Raw genomic sequence first — 18742 nt, 5'->3', positions numbered from 1 at the left:
ATTTGAGATAGAAGGTGTACCCAACTGTCTCTTTTGGGTAACCTATGAAGACGCACTTTTCCGCTTTGGGTTCCAGCTTTTCAGGCTGAAGCTTTTTGACATAAGCATCACATCCCCAAACTTTAAGAAACGACAACTTTGGCCTTTTGCCATACCACAGTTCGTACGGTGTCGTCTCAACGGATTTCGATGGTGCCCTATTTAAAGTGAATGCAGCTGTTTCTAATGCATAACCCCAAAATGATAACGGCAAATCAGTAAGAGACATCATAGATTGCACCATCTCTAACAAAGTACGATTACGACGTTCGGACACACCATTACGCTGTGGTGTTCCAGGCGGTGTTAACTGTGAAACAATTCCACATTGTCTTAAGTGAGTACCAAACTCGAAACTCAGATATTCACCCCCACGATCAGACCGTAGGAACTTGATCTTCTTGTTACGATGATTTTCCACTTCACTCTGAAATTGCTTGAACTTTTCAAATGTTTCAGACTTGTGCTTCATTAAGTAGACATAACCATATCTACTTAAATCGTCAGTGAAGGTGAGAAAATAACGATATCCGCCGCGTGCCTCCACGCTCATTGGACCACACACATCGGTATGTATGATTTCCAACAAGTCACTTGCACGCTCCATTGTTCCGGAGAACGGAGTCTTAGTCATCTTGCCCATGAGGCATGGTTCGCACGTGTCAAGTGAATCAAAGTCAAGTGACTCCAAAAGTCCATCAGCATGGAGTTTCTTCATGCGCTTTACACCAATATGACCCAAACGGCAGTGCCACAAAAATATGGCGCTATCATTGTTTACTCTAACTCTTTTGGTCTCAATGTTATGTATATGCGTATCGCTATCGAGATTCAATATGAACAATCCTCTCACATTCGGTGCATGACCATAAAAGATGTTACTCATAGAAATAGAACAACCATTATTCTCAGACTTAAAAGAGTAACCGTCTCGCAATAAACAAGATCCAGATATAATGTTCATGCTCAACGCAGGCACTAAATAACAATGATTTAAGTTCATCACTAATCCCGATGGTAGTTGAAGTGACACTGTGCCGACGGCGATTGCATCAACCTTGGAACCGTTTCCTACGCGCATCGTCACTTCGTCTTTCGCCAGCCTTCGTCTATTCCGCAGTTCCTGCTTCGAGTTGCAAATGTGAGCAACAGAACCGGTATCAAATACCCAGGCACTACTACGAGAGCCGGTTAAGTAAACATCAATAACATGTATATCAAATATACCTGATTTTTCTTTGCCCGCCTTCTTATCTGCCAGATACTTGGGGCATTTGCGCTTCCAGTGACCCATACCCTTGCAATAGAAGCACTCTGTTTCAGGCTTAGGTCCAGCCTTGGGTTTCTTCGGCGGATTGGCAACAGGCTTGCCGCTCTTCTTCGAATTTCCCTTCTTGCCTTTGCCGTTTCTCTTGAAACTAGTGGTCTTGCTCACCATCAACACTTGATGCTCTTTACGGAGTTCAGACTCTGCGACTTTTAGCATCGCAAACAACTCGCCGGGAGACTTGTTCATCCCTTGCATGTTGTAGTTCAACACAAAGCCTTTGTAGCTTGGCGGCAGTGATTGAAGGATTCTGTCAGTGATAGCTTCTTGCGGGAGTTCAATCCCCAGTTCAGCTAGACGGTTTGAGTACCCACACATTTTGAGCACATGTTCACTGACAGACGAGTTTTCCTCCATCTTGCAAGCATAGAATTTATCGGAGGTCTCATACCTCTCGATCCGGGCGTTCTTCTGAAAGATAAACTTCAACTCCTGGAACATCTCAAATGCTCCATGACGCTCAAAGCGACGTTGAAGTCCCGGTTCTAAGCCATACAAGACTGCACATTGAACTATTGAGTGGTCCTCCTTACGCGCTAACCAAGCGTTCTTAACATCCTGATCAGCCGTAGCGGGTGGTTCATCTCCTAGCGCAGCATTAAGGACATAATCCTTCTTTCCAGCTTGTAAGATTAGCTTAAGATTACGAGCCCAGTCTACAAAGTTGCTTCCATCATCTTTCAACTTAGCTTTCTCTAGGAACGTATTAAAATTCAGGATGACACTTGCGTGAGCCATGATCTACAACACAAATATATTCAAAGTGGACTTAGACTATGTTCAAGATAATTAGAGTTCAACTTAATCAAATTATATGCTAAACTCCCACTCAAAAAGTACATCTCTCTAGTCATTTGAGTGGTTCATGATCCACTTACACTATCCCAAGTCCGATCATCACGTGAGTTGAGTATAGTTTCAGTGGTAAGCATCCCTATGCTAATCATATCAACTATATGATTCATGATCGACCTTTCAGTCTCATGTGTTCCGAGGCCATGTCAGCACATGCTAGGCTCGTCAAGCTTAACCCGAGTGTTCCGCGTGCGCAACTGTTTTGCACCCGTTGTATGTGAACGTTGAGTCTATCACACCCGATCATCACGTGGTGTCTCGAAACGACGAACTGTAGCAACGGTGCACAGCCGGGGAGAACACAATTTCGTCTTGAAATTTTAGTGAGAGATCACCTCATAATGCTACCGTCGTTCTAAGCAAAATAAGGTGCATAAAAGGATTAACATCACATGCAATTCATAAGTGACATGATATGGCCATCATCACGTGCTTCTTGATCTCCATCACCAAAGCATCGGCACGATCTTCTTGTCACGGGCGCCACACCATGATCATCCATCAACGTGTTGCCGTCGTGGTTGTCGTGCTACTCATGCTATCACTACTAAAGCTACATCCTAGCAAAATAGTAAACGCATCTGCAAGCACATATGTTAGTATAAAGACAACCCTATGGCTCCTGCCGGTTGCCGTACCATCGACGTGCAAGTCGATATTTCTATTACAACATGATCATCTCATACATCCAATATATCACATCACATCGTTGGCCATATCACATCACAAACATACCCTGCAAAAACAAGTTAGACGTCCTCTAATTTTGTTGTTGCATGTTTTACGTGGTGACCAAGGGTATCTAGTAGGATCGCATCTTACTTACGCAAACACCACAACGGCGATATATGAGTTGCTATTTAACCTCATCCAAGGACCTCCTCGGTCAAATCCGATTCAACTAAAGTTGGAGAAACCGTCACTTGCCAGTCATCTTTGAGCAAAGGGGGTTACTCATAACGATGAAACCAGTCTCTCGTAAGCGTACGAGTAATGTCGGTCCAAGCCACTTCAATCCAACAATACCGCGGAATCAAGAAAAGACTAAGGAGGGCAGCAAAACGCACATCACCGCCCACAAAACCTTTTGTGTTCTACTCGAGAAGACATCTACGCATGAACCTAGCTCATGATGCCACTGTTGGGGAACGTCGCATGGGAAACAAAATTTTCCTACGCGCACGAAGACCTATCATGGTGATGTCCATCTACGAGAGGGGATGAGTGATCTACGTACCCTTGTAGATCGAACAGCAGAAGCGTTAGAGAACGCGGTTGATGTAGTGGAACGTCCTCACGTCCCTCGATCCGCCCCGTGAACAATCCCGCGATTAGTCCCACGATCTAGTACCGAACGGACGGCACCTCCGCGTTCAGCACACGTACAGCTCGAGGATGATCTCGGCCTTCTTGATCCAGCAAGAGAGACGGAGAGGTAGAAGAGTTTTCCGGCAGCGTGACGGCGCTCCGGAGGTTGGTGATGACCTTGTCTCAGCAGGGCTCCGCCCGAGCTCCGCAGAAACGCGATCTAGAGGAAAAACTATGGAGGTATGTGGTCGGGCAGCCGTGAGAAAGTCGTCTCAAATCTGCCCTAAAAGCCCCATATATATAGGAGGAGGGAGGGGGACCTTGCCTTGGGGTCCAAGGGATCCCCAAGGGGTCGGCCGAGCTAGGGGGGAGGACTCTCCCCCCCCAAACCGAGTTGGACTAGGTTTGGTGGGAGGGAGTCCTTCCACTTTCCCACTTCTTCCCTTTTTTTTTCTTTTCTCCTTTGATTTTTATCCTTGGGGCATAGGGCACTTGTGGGCTGTCCCACCAGCCCACTAAGGGCTGGTGTGGCTCCCCAAATGCCTGTGGGCTTCCCCGGGGTGGGTTGCCCCCCCCGGTGAACTCCCGGAACCCATTCGTCATTCCCGGTACATTCCCGGTAACTCCGAAAACCTTCCGGTAATCAAATGAGGTCATCCTATATATCAATCTTCGTTTCCGGACCATTCCGGAAACCCTCGTGACGTCCGTGATCTCATCCGGGACTCCGAACAACATTCGGTAACCAACCACATAACTCGAATACGCATAAAACAACGTCGAACCTTAAGTGTGCAGACCCTGCGGGTTCGAGAACTATGTAGACATGACCCGAGAGACTCCTCGGTCAATATCCAATAGCGGGACCTGGATGCCCATATTGGATCCTACATGTTCTACGAAGATCTTATCGTTTGAACCTCAGTGCCAAGGATTCGTATAATCCCGTATGTCATTCCCTTTGTCCTTCGGTATGTTACTTGCCCGAGATTCGATCGTCAGTATCCGCATACCTATTTCAATCTCATTTACCGGCAAGTCTCTTTACTCGTTCCGTAATACAAGATCCCGCAACTTACACTAAGTTACATTGCTTGCAAGGCTTATGTGTGATGTTGTATTACCGAGTGGGCCCCGAGATACCTCTCCGTCACACGGAGTGACAAATCCCAGTCTTGATCCATACTAACTCAACTAACACCTTCGGAGATACCTGTAGAGCATCTTTATAGTCACCCAGTTACGTTGCGACGTTTGATACACACAAAGCATTCCTCCGGTGTCAGTGAGTTATATGATCTCATGGTCATAGGAATAAATACTTGACACGCAGAAAACAGTAGCAACAAAATGACACGATCAACATGCTACGTCTATTAGTTTGGGTCTAGTCCATCACGTGATTCTCCCAATGACGTGATCCAGTTATCAAGCAACAACACTTTGTTCATAATCAGAATACACTGACTATCATTGATCAACTGGCTAGCCAACTATAGGCATGCTAGGGACGGTGTTTTGTCTATGTATCCACACATGTAAATGAGTCTTCATTCAATACAATTATAGCATGGATAATAAACTATTATCTTGATACAGGAATTATAATAATAACTTTACATTTATTATTGCCTCTAGGGCATAATTCCAACACGGGGGACCACCCCGGGCCCGAGGCGGAGCCGTCTGAACCCGCGCGTGAGGCCGCGCCACGTAGGGCGGTAGGAGCGGGCGGGAGCGGGCCAGATATGTGCGCAGATCCCGTAGCGGATGCGCCTGACGCGTGTGGCGCTGGCGATCCCGAGGTGGATCTGGCAGGGAGATCAACAGGAGAATCCTCGCCGGTGGGATTTGCTGTGGCTGGTGACTCTGTAGCATGCGTTACCTGCATAAAATCACCATTTTCTGCACAGTTTTCATTAGATCCTGGTACACTGGTATGGGAAATAGACATAGTATTAGTATGCACTTCGTCGAGAGATACTTGGGATGGCTGTGGAGGAAAAAGTGAAGGTAAAAGAACGAGTTCCGCACGGAGTTGGGCGCCGACATTAGGGTGTAGGGCAGCAAAGGAAAAAATGTGCTCATCAAAGATAACATCACGAGAAACATAGACCCGACCCGTGGACACATCAAGGCATTTATACCCTTTGTGGAGTGGACTGTAGCCAAGAAACACACATTGTTTAGAACGATACTCAAGTTTGTGCTTGTTGAAGGGTCGCAAGTTTGGCCAAACTACACACCCAAAAATACGAAGAGAAGAATAATTAGGTGTGATGTTAAAGAGGCATTCTGTCACGCCCAAGATGCGACCCTATCCTCAATTTGGCACGAGGGCCTCGTCAGGGATAGAAGCGCATCTCGTCGTGCCGCAAGAATGGATATCGTTACAAGTACATGTACTGAAAAGAAGATATATATATATATATAATTGGCTTACACTCGCCACAAGCTACATCAGAGTCACAGCAGTACAATACATAATCATCATGAAGAAAAGCAGGGTCCGACTACGGACGAAAACAAACGAGAAAAGAAGAAGACATCCATCCTTGCTATCCCAGGCTGCCGGCCTGGAACCCATCCTAGATCGATGAAGAAGAAGAAGCAACTCCAAATGAACAATCAACGCGCTCGCATGAAGTAACCTTTACCTGTACCTGCAACTGGTGTTGTAGTAATCTGTGAGCCATAGGGGACTCAGCAATCTCATTTCCAAAGGTATCAAGACTAGCAAAGCTTAATGGGTGAGGTATGGTTAAGTGGTGAGTTTGCAGCAGCGGCTAAGCATATATTTGGTGGCTAAACTTACGAGTACAAGAATATGGAGGGAGAAGATCTACGCATAATGGACGTGATCTACCGATGATCAAATGAATGATCCTGAACACCTACCTACGTCAGACATAACCCCACCGTGTCCTCGATCGGAGAAGGAACTTACGAAAGAGACAGTCACGGTTACGCACACAGTTGGCAAGTTTTAATTAAGTTAACTTCAAGTTATCTAGAACCAGTGTTAAACAAAGTTTTCACGTTGCCACATAACCGCGGGCACGACTTTCGAAAAGATTTGACCCTGCAGGGGTGCTCCAACTAGTCCATCACAAATTACCACAAGCCGCATAGAAATCCTCAATCACGAAGCTCGCGATCTCGTCGGATTCCCTAGTGGAAACCTCAACTCTGAGATTACCCAAAGCATCACCGGAATCCCGATGCACAAGATATCTCGTCAAAGGTAAAACTAATCCAGCAAGGCCGCCCGGCGTGTCGACGATCCCGATAGGAGCCGCGTATCTCGTTCTCAGGACACGACGAATGGAACTAGCTACGGGTGCCAAACCTCGAGTTTCCCCATGGTGACCCCGCGGCCAGACCATTTGGGACCAACACCATCAGCACTGGCCCCCCCTGTTTATGTAAAATTACTCCTTGGGTTCATGACGCCCTATGCATTTCAGTGTTAACAAATTATTATGTTGGGCAAATGTAGAACCAATGTTGGGCCTTGCCGGACCAGCTTTAATCTAAAACGAATTATCAAGGGGGTCCCCGTAACAACCCCGATCGTGTTAGGAGCGCTCATTTATGGAACATAACACCGGTAGCCGAAAACTAAGGGGGCAAAGGTGGAACAAAACACCAGGCTAGAAAGGCCGAGCCTTCCACCTTTTACCAAGTATATAGGTGCATTAAATTAAATAGCATTAAATATGGTGATAAAACAAGGAACCCATGTTATCACATGGAAGCAACTGCACGTGCAACTAGCAACGCTAACACAGGGTTAAGCAAGCGGTAACATAGCCAATCAGTGGTTTGCTAGGTTGAACAGGTTGAAGGTTTCATGGCATTGTTGAGAGGCTGATAATTAACATGTGGTAGGCAACGAGACAGAATCGGTAGAAGCGATAAAACTAGCATGGCAATGATAGTAATGGTATCTGGGGAAATGGTCATCTTGCCTGAGATCCCGCTTGGAAGAAGAACAACTCGGCGAAGCAGACGAACCAACGTAGTCGAACGGGTCCTCACATTCCGACACGCTTGCGAAACTCTATCGAGACGGAGCAAACCGAAAACAAACATCAACACAGATATTCACCACACGATGCACAACATGATGCATAACCTACTATGATGCATGATCTGTTCAATGATGCAAGGGATGGCATGGCAATTCACCTCACGAAAACACTACACGTTAAGTGAAGCTCGCTATGCAATGGGTTGCATATCGACGAAACTCCACGATTAATTATTTAATTCACTCTTGACTATTTACACGACAATATTAAATGTTTTTAACATGGCAAGGGTGTAGTGATGATCCTGCATGTCCTAGTCGGTAACATGCGAGACATAGATCGGAGCTACGTTACAAGAGACATGCAACACAAGACAATTATGCCATGAATGCGTCATGCATGCGAGTTCAAACATCACGGGCAAGAGAAGGAACATATGTCGCCACGGCGAGCGAGAGGGAACCATGGCGGCAAAACGGAAACGAAGCCACGGCAACATTCCTATCACGATACTCAACGAACAATCGTGCCAACGTACTAGGAACGCGTGCGGGAACGGTAAATAAAGATGGGGTGATCCCGTATCTCGGGTTCCCATGTGTCGAGGCACAACAAAGAAGACAACGGGCAACAAACGGTGCATACATATATTCAACTCATACATCATATGTGCTCGGTACACGACACGTCTCATCAATATACCTTCGACGCGTGCGAATCGGAGGGGTTCAGTCGAAGCGGACGTCGTGGTCGTCGTGGAAGTAGTCGTACACGGTCTCGTCGACGGTAGTCATTCTCTTGTCGTCGTGGTTCACGTCTTCGGCGACGGTAGACGGGCACTAGGCGTCGGGAGAGGGGTCTTCGGCGACGTCGAGGAAGTCGTTGAACACGCGAACTTGTCGATTCCACGGCGGCGGGGATGGTGCACGCGGCGACGGTAACCAGCGACAGCGGCGACACGACTACAGCAGCTACGACATCGCTAGCATCTATCAGCAAGCCTAGCAACTAGCAACAACATAGCCACGGCATCAAGTAGTAGAAACCTACATCAATCGGCATCAGGCGGCAGCAACAGCATGAACGGCAACAGTTGGGGGCGGCAGCATGCACAAACAGCACCAGCACAGCACGCAAGCAACAGCAAGATCGGCAGCGGCAGGCAATCACTAGCAAGAGCAGCATGCTAGCAAATCACAGCAGCAAGCATAGCACAGCAGCAACACAAGCTTGCAGGGGAGGCCGGGGTTCCTGGAGCAGGCGGCTCGGCAGGGAACGGCGGCACGGCTCCTGCAGCAAGGGGAGGACCTCGGGTCCCTAGCAGCAGGCGAACGGACGACCATGGCGAGGAGGAGGGAGGCCAGGGCGACGCGGGGCTGTGCATATCGGGCAGAGCTCCGGCGTGCACGGGACGAGGTGGCGAGGACGAGGGCCCTGGCATGCTGGCGCAAGGTGGAGGCGAGGGGAGAGGCGACCCGGACCGGGCCTGGGCGCCGGCGCTCGGTTCCGAGCCCATGCGCGGCGAGCGGCGGCGCGGAGCTGGCGACGGCGAAGTGCTGGCGCGCGGACAGCTGCGGCGGGGCGGCAAGCTCGTGAGGGCGAGGTCGGGTATGGAGGTGAGCTCGCGAGGAGAGGAGCGAGGCGGTGCGCAGGAGCTGCGAGCGCGGCGCGAGGGAGCACGGCGGCGGGGCACGACAAGGTCGAGCGCGCCGGGGCGGCTCGGCGGCGGCGCACAGAGGAGAGCGGAGGCCAGGGAGGCGGAGGAGCTGCTGGCGAGCCGAGGCCATGGGGAAGCCGGCGGCGGGCAAGGGGAGGAGCACGGCGGGGCGGAGCAGGTGCGCGGGGGGAAGAGGCGGCGCGCGGGATCGGAGAAGGGCGAGGGCAAGGCCATGGCGCGGGGAGGTGCAGGCCGGCGACGGGGACTGCTGGCGCGGGGTGGAACCGAGGGGATGACGGCGCTGGGAGGACGAGACAGGGGACGAGGGCTCCTGCGGCGCTAGGGCAGGGGAGGGGGGCTGGTTGGGCCTCGGCCTGGCCGGCTGGGCTCCCCCTCTCTCTTAAGTTTTTTTTAAACCTTTGTTTTTTTTGTTTTAAAACAGAAAACGTCACACCCAAAAAATAGAAATAAAAATAAAAAGGATTTAACAAAATTAAAAGAAATTCCTTTGACTCCTTTGGAAATAAAACCCCAACTATAAGAAATAGGTTGGGCATTTTTAAACAAATAAAAATGAAACCCTTTTAAGAATTAAAATAAAATCCTTTTAACACGAGAAAAATCAAACCCCATTTATTTAAAGAATAAAATAAAAGCCATTTAAAATAGAAAGTAAAATGAGACGGTTTTAAAATAAAACAAAAAGAGAATTAAAATAAAAACCCAAGGGTTACCCCCACATTTAATAAAAGGACCCTTTTATTGAAAAGAAGAAGACGAACCCTTTTTAAATAGAGGTTTAAAACGGGAAATCTTAGCAACCGCAAAAACAAATAAAAGAGGAGAGGAGGGGAGTAAAGGTTTTAGGTCCTCGGTGCAAAAGGGTTTAGCGGTGGCTCTCACGCACGCATTCTCATCACGCCAACAAACGACGTCACACTCATAAAGCACTAACACCTAACAACACGGAGCAACAAGCAACACTGACAAAACACAGATGACATGATGCCATGCATGATGCGATGATGCAAACTACATGATGATGCAACAAATAAAACTAATCACACAACGGAAACGGAAAGGAAAGGGGAATCTTCTGGAGCGTCGGTCTCGGGCTGTCACACCGGTCTTGTGCGAAAAGTAACTACGGCAATAAACCTATCGAGGCAGCACGTTAAACTAGGCGTTAGGCACGCTAAACGACGTCAAACAATTATGCATGTTGCACAAAGGGTGTAATCTACGCGCAAAACTACACGAAATCTATATGCTACACGTCTCGAGCCGATTTACGGTTTTAAAGTTACGATCGTCTAAACATACGTCTAAAATCTGGAATTTATATTAATTCCGAAATATACCTAAAAGGAAAAAAGCTACGGGCCTAACAGAGAGGGCGCTACATACTAATAAGTGCCTAGGCAGGAAATAGGATTGGGGGAGGGGGGAAAGGGAGGCTCACCTTGGGCCTTCGGGCCGGACATGAGAGGAGCCGAGGCCTGGGCGCTGGAGAGGTCGGGTTGGGGAGGCCTGAGCCGGCTGGGCCTCGGGTGCTCGGGTGGGCCGCGGCCTGGGAAGGACCTGGGCCGGTCAACGCTCATCCAGCTCCCACAGATCTGGATCTCGACCCGGGGAGCTCGCGAGCTCGACGCGGGGCTGCTCTAGCGGCTGATGGCGGCGACAGCCGGCCGGTGCTGCCGGTCCGACGCGGCGGCTCCGGGGAGCTGCGACTAGCGGGGCGACAAGGGCCGGCGGGAAGACGCGGGAGGCGAGCAGGCGGGCGGTGCGGCCTGCATCTGGCACGGGACGCGAGCACGGCTAGGCAGGGAGGTCGGCCGAGGCGAGACTCTGGTGGCTCCGGTCGGTGCCCGGAGGGAGGCGGCAGCGGCGAGACTGGCCTGCTCCGGCGAGCTGCGGCGAGACCCAAGGCGGAGCGGCACGGGAACGGGGCGGCGCGCAGGCATCCGCAACGGCGGCCGGCGGGCATGGGCACGCAGAGCAAACGAGCTCGGGGAGATCGGGGGCAGAACGTTGGCGGCGACGGCTCGGGCCCGGGCGGGCCTCGGATGGGCTCGGCGGGCCCGCGGTGCGTGGCACAGGAGAGAGAGAGTGGGGGGCTAGGGTTTGGTGTGGATTTCGAGGAGAGATGGAGAGAGGTGTTGGGGAACGTCGCATCGGAAACAAAAAATTTCCTACGCGCACGAAGACCTATCATGGTGATGTCCATCTACGAGAGGGGATGAGTGATCTACGTACCCTTGTAGACCGTACAGCAGAAGCGTTAGGGAACGCGGTTGATGTAGTGGAACGTCCTCACGTCCCTCGATCCGCCCCGCGAACAATCCCGCGATCAGTCCCACGATCTAGTACCGAACGGACGGCACCTCCGCGTTCAGCACACGTACAGCTCGACGATGATCTCGGCCTTCTTGATCCAGCAAGAGAGACGGAGAGGTAGAAGAGTTCTCCGGCAGCGTGACGGCGCTCCGGAGGTTGGTGATGACCTTGTCTCAGCAGGGCTCCGCCCGAGCTCCGCAGAAACGCGATCTAGAGGAAAAACCGTGGAGGTATGTGGTCGGGCTGCCGTGGGAAAGTCGTCTCAAATCAGCCCTAAAACCTCCGTATATATAGGTGGGAGGGAGGGGGCCTTGCCTTGGGGTCCAAGGACCCTCAAGGGGGTCGGCCGAGCCAAGGGGGAGGACTCTCCCCCCCAAACCGAGTTGGACTAGGTTTGGTGGGAGGGAGTCCTCCTCCCTTCCCATCTCCTCCCTTTTTTTTCTTTTCCTCTTGTTTTTTCTTCTGTTGGCGCATAGACCACTTGTGGGCTGTCCCACCAACCCATTAAGGGCTGGTGTGTCTCCCCAAAGGCCTATGGGCTTCCCCGGGGTGGGTTGCCCCCCCCCTCGGTGAACCCCCGGAACCCATTCGTCATTCCCGGTACATTCTCGGTAACTCCGAAAACCTTCCGGTAATCAAATGAGGTCATCCTATATATCAATCTTCGTTTCCGGACCATTCCGGAAACCCTCGTGATATCCGTGATCTCATCCGGGACTCCGAACAACATTCGGTAACCAACCATATAACTCAAATACGCATAAAACAACGTCGAACCTTAAGTGTGCAGACCCTGCGGGTTCGAGAACTATGTAGACATGACCCGAGAGACTCCTCGGTCAATATCCAATAGCGGGACCTGGATGCCGATATTGGATCCTACATATTCTACGAAGATCTTATCGTTTGAACCTCAGTGCCAAGGATTCGTACAATCCCGTATGTCATTCCCTTTGTCCTTCGGTATGTTACTTGCCCGAGATTCGATCGTCAGTATCCGCATACCTATTTCAATCTCGTTTAACGGCAAGTCTCTTTAATCGTTCCGTAATACAAGATCCCGCAACTTACACTAAGTTACATTGCTTGCAAGGCTTGTGTGTGATGTTGTATTACCGAGTGGGCCCCGAGATACCTCTCCGTCACACGGAGTGACAAATCCCAGTCTTGATCCATACTAACTCAACTAACACCTTCGGAGATACCTGTAGAGCATCTTTATAGTCACCCAGTTACGTTGCGACGTTTGATACACACAAAGCATTCCTCCGGTGTCAGTGAGTTATATGATCTCATGGTCATAGGAATAAATACTTGACACGCAGAAAACAGTAGCAACAAAATGACACGATCAACATGCTACGCCTATTAGTTTGGGTCTAGTCCATCACGTGATTCTCCCAATGACGTGATCCAGTTATCAAGCAACAACACCTTGTTCATAATCAGAAGACACTGATTATCATCGATCAACTGGCTAGCCAACTAGAGGCATGCTAGGGACGGTGTTTTGTCTATGTATCCACACATGTAAATGAGTCTTCATTCAATACAATTATAGCATGGATAATAAACTATTATCTTGATACAGGAATTATAATAATAACTATATATTTATTATTGCCTCTAGGGCATAATTCCAACAAGAGGTTGTCTAAATTAAGAGGGGCTCTATATATAGACAAATGGGGGCTAGGTTAGCCGGAATTTCGTTCCGGATCCAACCGTGCGGTCGGATTCGGACGATTTCGAACGCGGGTACGGTTACGAGGCCGTGTAGAGTGGATATCCGGAGACGAGAGGGAGAACGGGCGGCGCGGCAACGAATTATAAAACACCGACAGACGTCCGACGGTAGACTGAATATGGTGCCGCTATGGTCGACCATTCGGGTACCAGACGGACTCCGATCATGACGAAATTCGACAGACGGCCTAGCTATAACTAATCTCGACCGCATGCCAAGTTTCACCTCGATCAGAGAAAGTCTTCAACACACTTTTAAAACAGGGTTTAAACGATGTCGCGGGCGCGTGCGTGTGTGGTCGGGCTCACAACGAACAACGACGATAACCAACAACTAACATCGGATGCAACTTTTGAAAACTGGCGACAACGGAGATGCCGATGCAATGCAGATGATGCGCATGATGCGATGATGATGCGACAAAAGAAAATAACCACACGACGAAAACGGAATAGAAGGGGAATCTTCTGGAACGTCGGTCTCGGGTTGTCACACGTTCAAGTGGGGTTTGCTTATGACACGACTAGGAACACGATTTATAAGGTAGACAGCCATGAGAAAAGCCTCATCCCAAAACTTGAGTGGCATGGATGCATGGGCTAAAAGAGAGAGGCCTACTTCAACAATATGGCGGTGTTTGCGTTCAGCACAGCCATTTTGTTGATGAGCATGAGGGCAGGAAACATGATGTGTAATCCCAATGCTTTCAAAAAATTGATTCAACTTTTGATATTCACCTCCCCAATCAGTTTGCATGGCAACGATTTTCTTATCAAATAAGCGTTCAACTAGAGCTTGAAAGAGGTGAAACTTTTGGAACACATCAGACTTATGTTTGATAAGATAAATCCAGCTGAACTTACTAAAATCATCGATGAAACTGGCATAGTATTTTTGTTTGCCAACAAAAAGAGGCCCACGGCCCCATACATCGGAAAAAATAAGCTCTAAAGGAGCATGAGTTACACTAGTTGAACGAGAGTTAGGGAGTTGATGGCTCTTAGCCATTTGACAAGCATCACAAACTAAATGATGATCGGTTTTATTAGACACGGGAAGATGATGATTACGAAGAATTTGCTGCACCACTCGGAAGGATGGGTTTCCTAGACGCCTATGCCATCTAGAGGTAGATGGCTTGACGACTCCAAGAACCTGACGCCCAGGGATAGCTGGCCGACCATTGATTGGGTAGAGTCCATCTCTACTTGGACCGTGAAGAGTTTTGTTCCCCATTGCCTGATCATTCACAGAAAAGAACTCAGGGTAAACAATAAGATATGCATCATTATCTTTGGTAAGTTGATGACCGGAAAGGAGGCTTTTGGTGGTACTAGGTACATGGAGAATATTGTTTAGCTTGAGAGACTCATGAGGGGTAGGAAGAAGTGCATGACCAACATGTGCAATTTCCATACCTTGACCACTTGCTGTATGGATTTGTTCCGACCCGGTGTAGCGATCACAAACTGTAAGCTTCTCTAGCTCACCAGTCACGTGATCCGTTGCTCCCGTGTCAAGATACCAATTAGTATCAACACCATAGGAGGTAGCAGCTGCATTGGCAGACTTGGGAGGATTGCCTTGGCGCTTGGGGTTGTTGTTGAAGGTCTTGTCGAAGCGCTTTTTGCAGGACCAAGCACCGTGACCAGCATATTTGCAGATCTGGCAAATGAGCGGGCCTTGGGGATGAGCAGCGCCTCCTCCTGGTGGTGCGGCAGTGGTGCCGAAAGTGTTGTTGAAGGGGGCACCACCGCCAGCAGAAGAACGAGCAGGGCCACCACGGTCGCCCCCCTTTGGAGGCGAGGTTGATGGAGTGGGCGGCAGTAGTGTTTTGGGATTCAATCCTTGTTTCGGCAGAAAGGAGTAGAGAAAACAGCTCACCGAGGCCGATGGGGTTGTCTGCTGCTGCACGGGTTGAGATTGCAGATACAAAGGAGTTGTAATCTGAATCCAAACCATGCAGTATATGGGAAACAATCTCATCTTCATCAACGGGAGTCCCGGTCGCCGCAAGTTCATCTACGAAGCCTTTCATCTTAGTATAATAGGAGGCAGCGGAGAGATCACCTTTGCGGGTGTAGATAGTTGGCCGCGAAGTTGAATCTTGCGAGCACGGGACTGTGCCGCAAACAGCATGAGTATCATCTGCCACATGCCGGAGGAGGTGGTGACGGTGTGGACTTGCTAGAGTACATCCCGGGAGAGGGATGAAAGGAGGAAAGCCAGGACCTGTTGGTCCTGACTGTACCACGCGGCGTACGCCGGGTTCGGAGCTGAGATCAACTCCTTCTTCCCGGAGACCTCTGTCTCAGTGGTCAGAACGGCAGGGGGTGCCGCAGAGGTACCATCTAGATACCCCATCAGGCCGGCAGCCCTGATGTGGGGAAGAACCTGTGCCTTCCACATCAAAAAATTCTCTCGGGAAAGCTTCTCGGTGATTGTGTGGCCGAGGGCAGCAAGGGAGGTGGAGGAGTTCATCGCGGCGGCGGTGGTGGAGGAGGAGCGGTTGGACATAGATGGGAAGAGGGATGCTCTTATACCATGTGAGATTTAGTGAGGTAGAAACGTATGCATTATGCAGGGACGTATGCGTGTTTATATAGGACCTAAGCCAACCGAATACACAAGATTTACAAGGAGGTTAGGATTGATCTTTATCTATACAGAAAATATATCTACAAGATCAATCCTAACTTAAACAACACGTACCCCTAATATTACAATGTCTAACAGTCAGCGGCACAAAGGTGAGGAGCTTGGAGGAGAAGCAGGAGGAGGAGACGAGCTCGGTGAAGAAACATGAGGAGGAGGAGCGGTCGGAGAGGGTAGGGGAGGAGATGAGCTCTGTGATGAAATATGAGGAAGAGGAGGAGGGTCACTCGGAGAGGGCAGGGAAGGAGTAGCAATGGCAGTGACAGAGGAGAAGGAGCAGCAGGAGATGAGGCACCCAAGATCGAGAGCACTACTACAGCAATGGCCAATCCGCCCACGTTGAGAAGCTAGGGCTATCTGAATGAATTAGTTGTATCATCTCTACTGTGCTGTGAACCACAGTGTTGTTAAACTATGTGAACAAAATGCAATCTATCTGTTTGATGTAGTGTTAAACTATGTGAACAACGTGACCAATCTGTTTGATGTACTCTTGAACTATGTGAACAAAACGCCACCTATCTGTTTGTACTGTAGCACCATGGATGACTGTCAAGTTCTGCATCAAGAAGTATGCACTTTTGTGTGCTCTCCTTTGTGCCGTCAGCCCTAATTGGGTTTTAGGATGCTAATTGTTTTGCATCTATTAAAAATTTGAAGAACACTACATAGCGGCGCCGCATCTATGTCTTGCGGTGCAGCGGCCGAGCTAATCATCCTTCTAATGTAAAAATAGTGTTGCTTTACTAATTAGATTACTTTAAAAAGCATTGCCTACGCCAAACCCTTGTCATGCAAATCCAATGATGTTATCAGATTTGGTCTAAAATGATCGAATTTTAAAAAGTTTTATCTCTTAAACCGTTAATTAAATCGATGATCCGTTTTCACCGTTGAGTTTGTTTCGACGAAATCTTCAAAACTAGATCCCATGTCGATATGTTTCGACAACTTTTTTTTGCTCGTACTTACCACATTTGATGCACTTACTTGTCATATTAGTAACACTTACTTGTCTGATAAAATATAACTTAATCATCATATTTTTAAAAATTGTGTATAAATATGACGTCTTGACATAATTAAACTGGCAATCACAAACAATTTTTTTTGGGTGATTACGTGCAAAAATATGACAAGTCGACATATTTAAAACCGACGACCACAACAAATCTTTTTTGGTAATCGTTTGTAAATATGACAACTCGGCATAGTTAACCTAGCAAGCACACAAAATAATTTTCTAGTAAAGTTGTATGTAAATATGACAAGTTCACATATTTAAATTAGCAAAACACAACCTGTGACAAAATTATTCACATAGCTTGCCAACAAAATTACACCAAATTACCGGAATTAGTTTTCATATTATGAGGCACTTATTGGCCAGATTAAAAATAACTTACTTGCCTACTATTTTTACATTTTGGTTGTCTAGTGTTTAGTTGTGTCAAGTTGCCATCTTTAATTCATGTAGCTTGCCAGAAAAAGATTACACACTAGTACTTGTCATTTTTATTGTGCCGAGTTGCCATCTTTAATTCATGTAGCTTGACAGAAAAAAAATTACACAATGGTACTTGTCATTTTCATTGTGCCGAGTTATCATTTTATTCATATAGCTTGCAAAAATAATTACATCAAATTACCAGAATTATAAGTTGTACTTGCTTAGCTAGTTAGTTATGTTTCTAAAAACTGCACATCTAGTCATATTAAAAATACCTACCTACCAGGTTTAAACCTTTGTAATCCTATACTATAGGCTATGATCGTGTGGCTGTTGCGAAGAAAAAAAGAAGAAAAAACAGCATCCAGTTTCATGCAAAAGAGAATAACACTAGCCACGTGCCTGCCTGCAAACGTGTAAAGTGTAGTGCACCGTAGAAAGCTATAGGCAGCGTATTGTGTACCATTTTTTTAACGAGGTTGTTTAGAAAATAAGTACAACTCAGATGGCACCTGCTTGCATGCGACCCGAGCGGCTGTACGGGACCGCCAGCATGCGGCGCTTCTATTTAGATTTTCCCTACAAATTTTTGCATGCTAGTTTGCTGCGGATCGACTATATTATATTTGATTGACATTGGCACAGGAAAGAGGCGGCCGATGATTTTTTCTTTTTAAAGACCATCCGTCCAATAAAATTGACAAAAAGACAACATATTGATGAAAACGCCATAAAAATCACTTGAACCATAACGTGCCAGCCGATGCGTGGCACACGCCGCCACAGCCTGAGGCGGCAGGCTGCCGGGCCGCCACAGGGCTAGCCGTCAGCCCATGCAGAACAGCTAGCCACGACTGTTCCTGCCAGTGCCAGATCGGTGGAGCGGCTGCGGTCAGGTTTCCCTTGATTTGGCAGTGCGCTGCAGCTTGTGCTGGATGCTAGACCTGGACTAGTCAAGTGTTTCATCAAGGACTTGACAAGGCTGCTTGGAGCTTGCGTGTCTCTCTAAGCAGTTTTGTCCAGAGATCAGCTCACTGTTTAGAAGTTGGCTAACATGTTTTCAGATTTAAGTGGGATAGTTTGGACAGACTTAAAGGATAAAACTACTCCAAACTCAGCAGGCACCTACCGCCACACCACGAGGCGGCAGGGCCCATCCCACATAGTCCCGTTCCATTGCAGGCGTGGCTGGCTGTTGTTTTGCGTGGTCGGCCTGTGTCGGCAGGGGCTGCCACCTCGGCCTATGGCGGCACGTGCCACGCGTTGGCTGGCACGCCTGCCGCTACGGTCTAGGTGGTCTTTTGTGGCAATTTTGTTAGAAGATGGTCTTTTC

General features: G+C 48.5%; 1 pseudogene; it reads right to left on the bottom strand.

The window, feature by feature from the left end:
* Positions 1 to 15219: 15219 nt before the first annotated feature.
* Positions 15220 to 15303, bottom strand: LOC123433758 (annotated as a pseudogene).
* Positions 15304 to 18742: the final 3439 nt, after the last annotated feature.

Source organism: Hordeum vulgare, chromosome 2H, assembly GCF_904849725.1.
Source record: "Hordeum vulgare subsp. vulgare chromosome 2H, MorexV3_pseudomolecules_assembly, whole genome shotgun sequence".
NCBI classification, from domain to species: Eukaryota; Viridiplantae; Streptophyta; class Magnoliopsida; order Poales; family Poaceae; genus Hordeum; species Hordeum vulgare.
The sequence above is the reverse complement of the archived record's forward strand: the minus strand, read 5'-3'. Positions and strand labels throughout refer to the sequence as shown.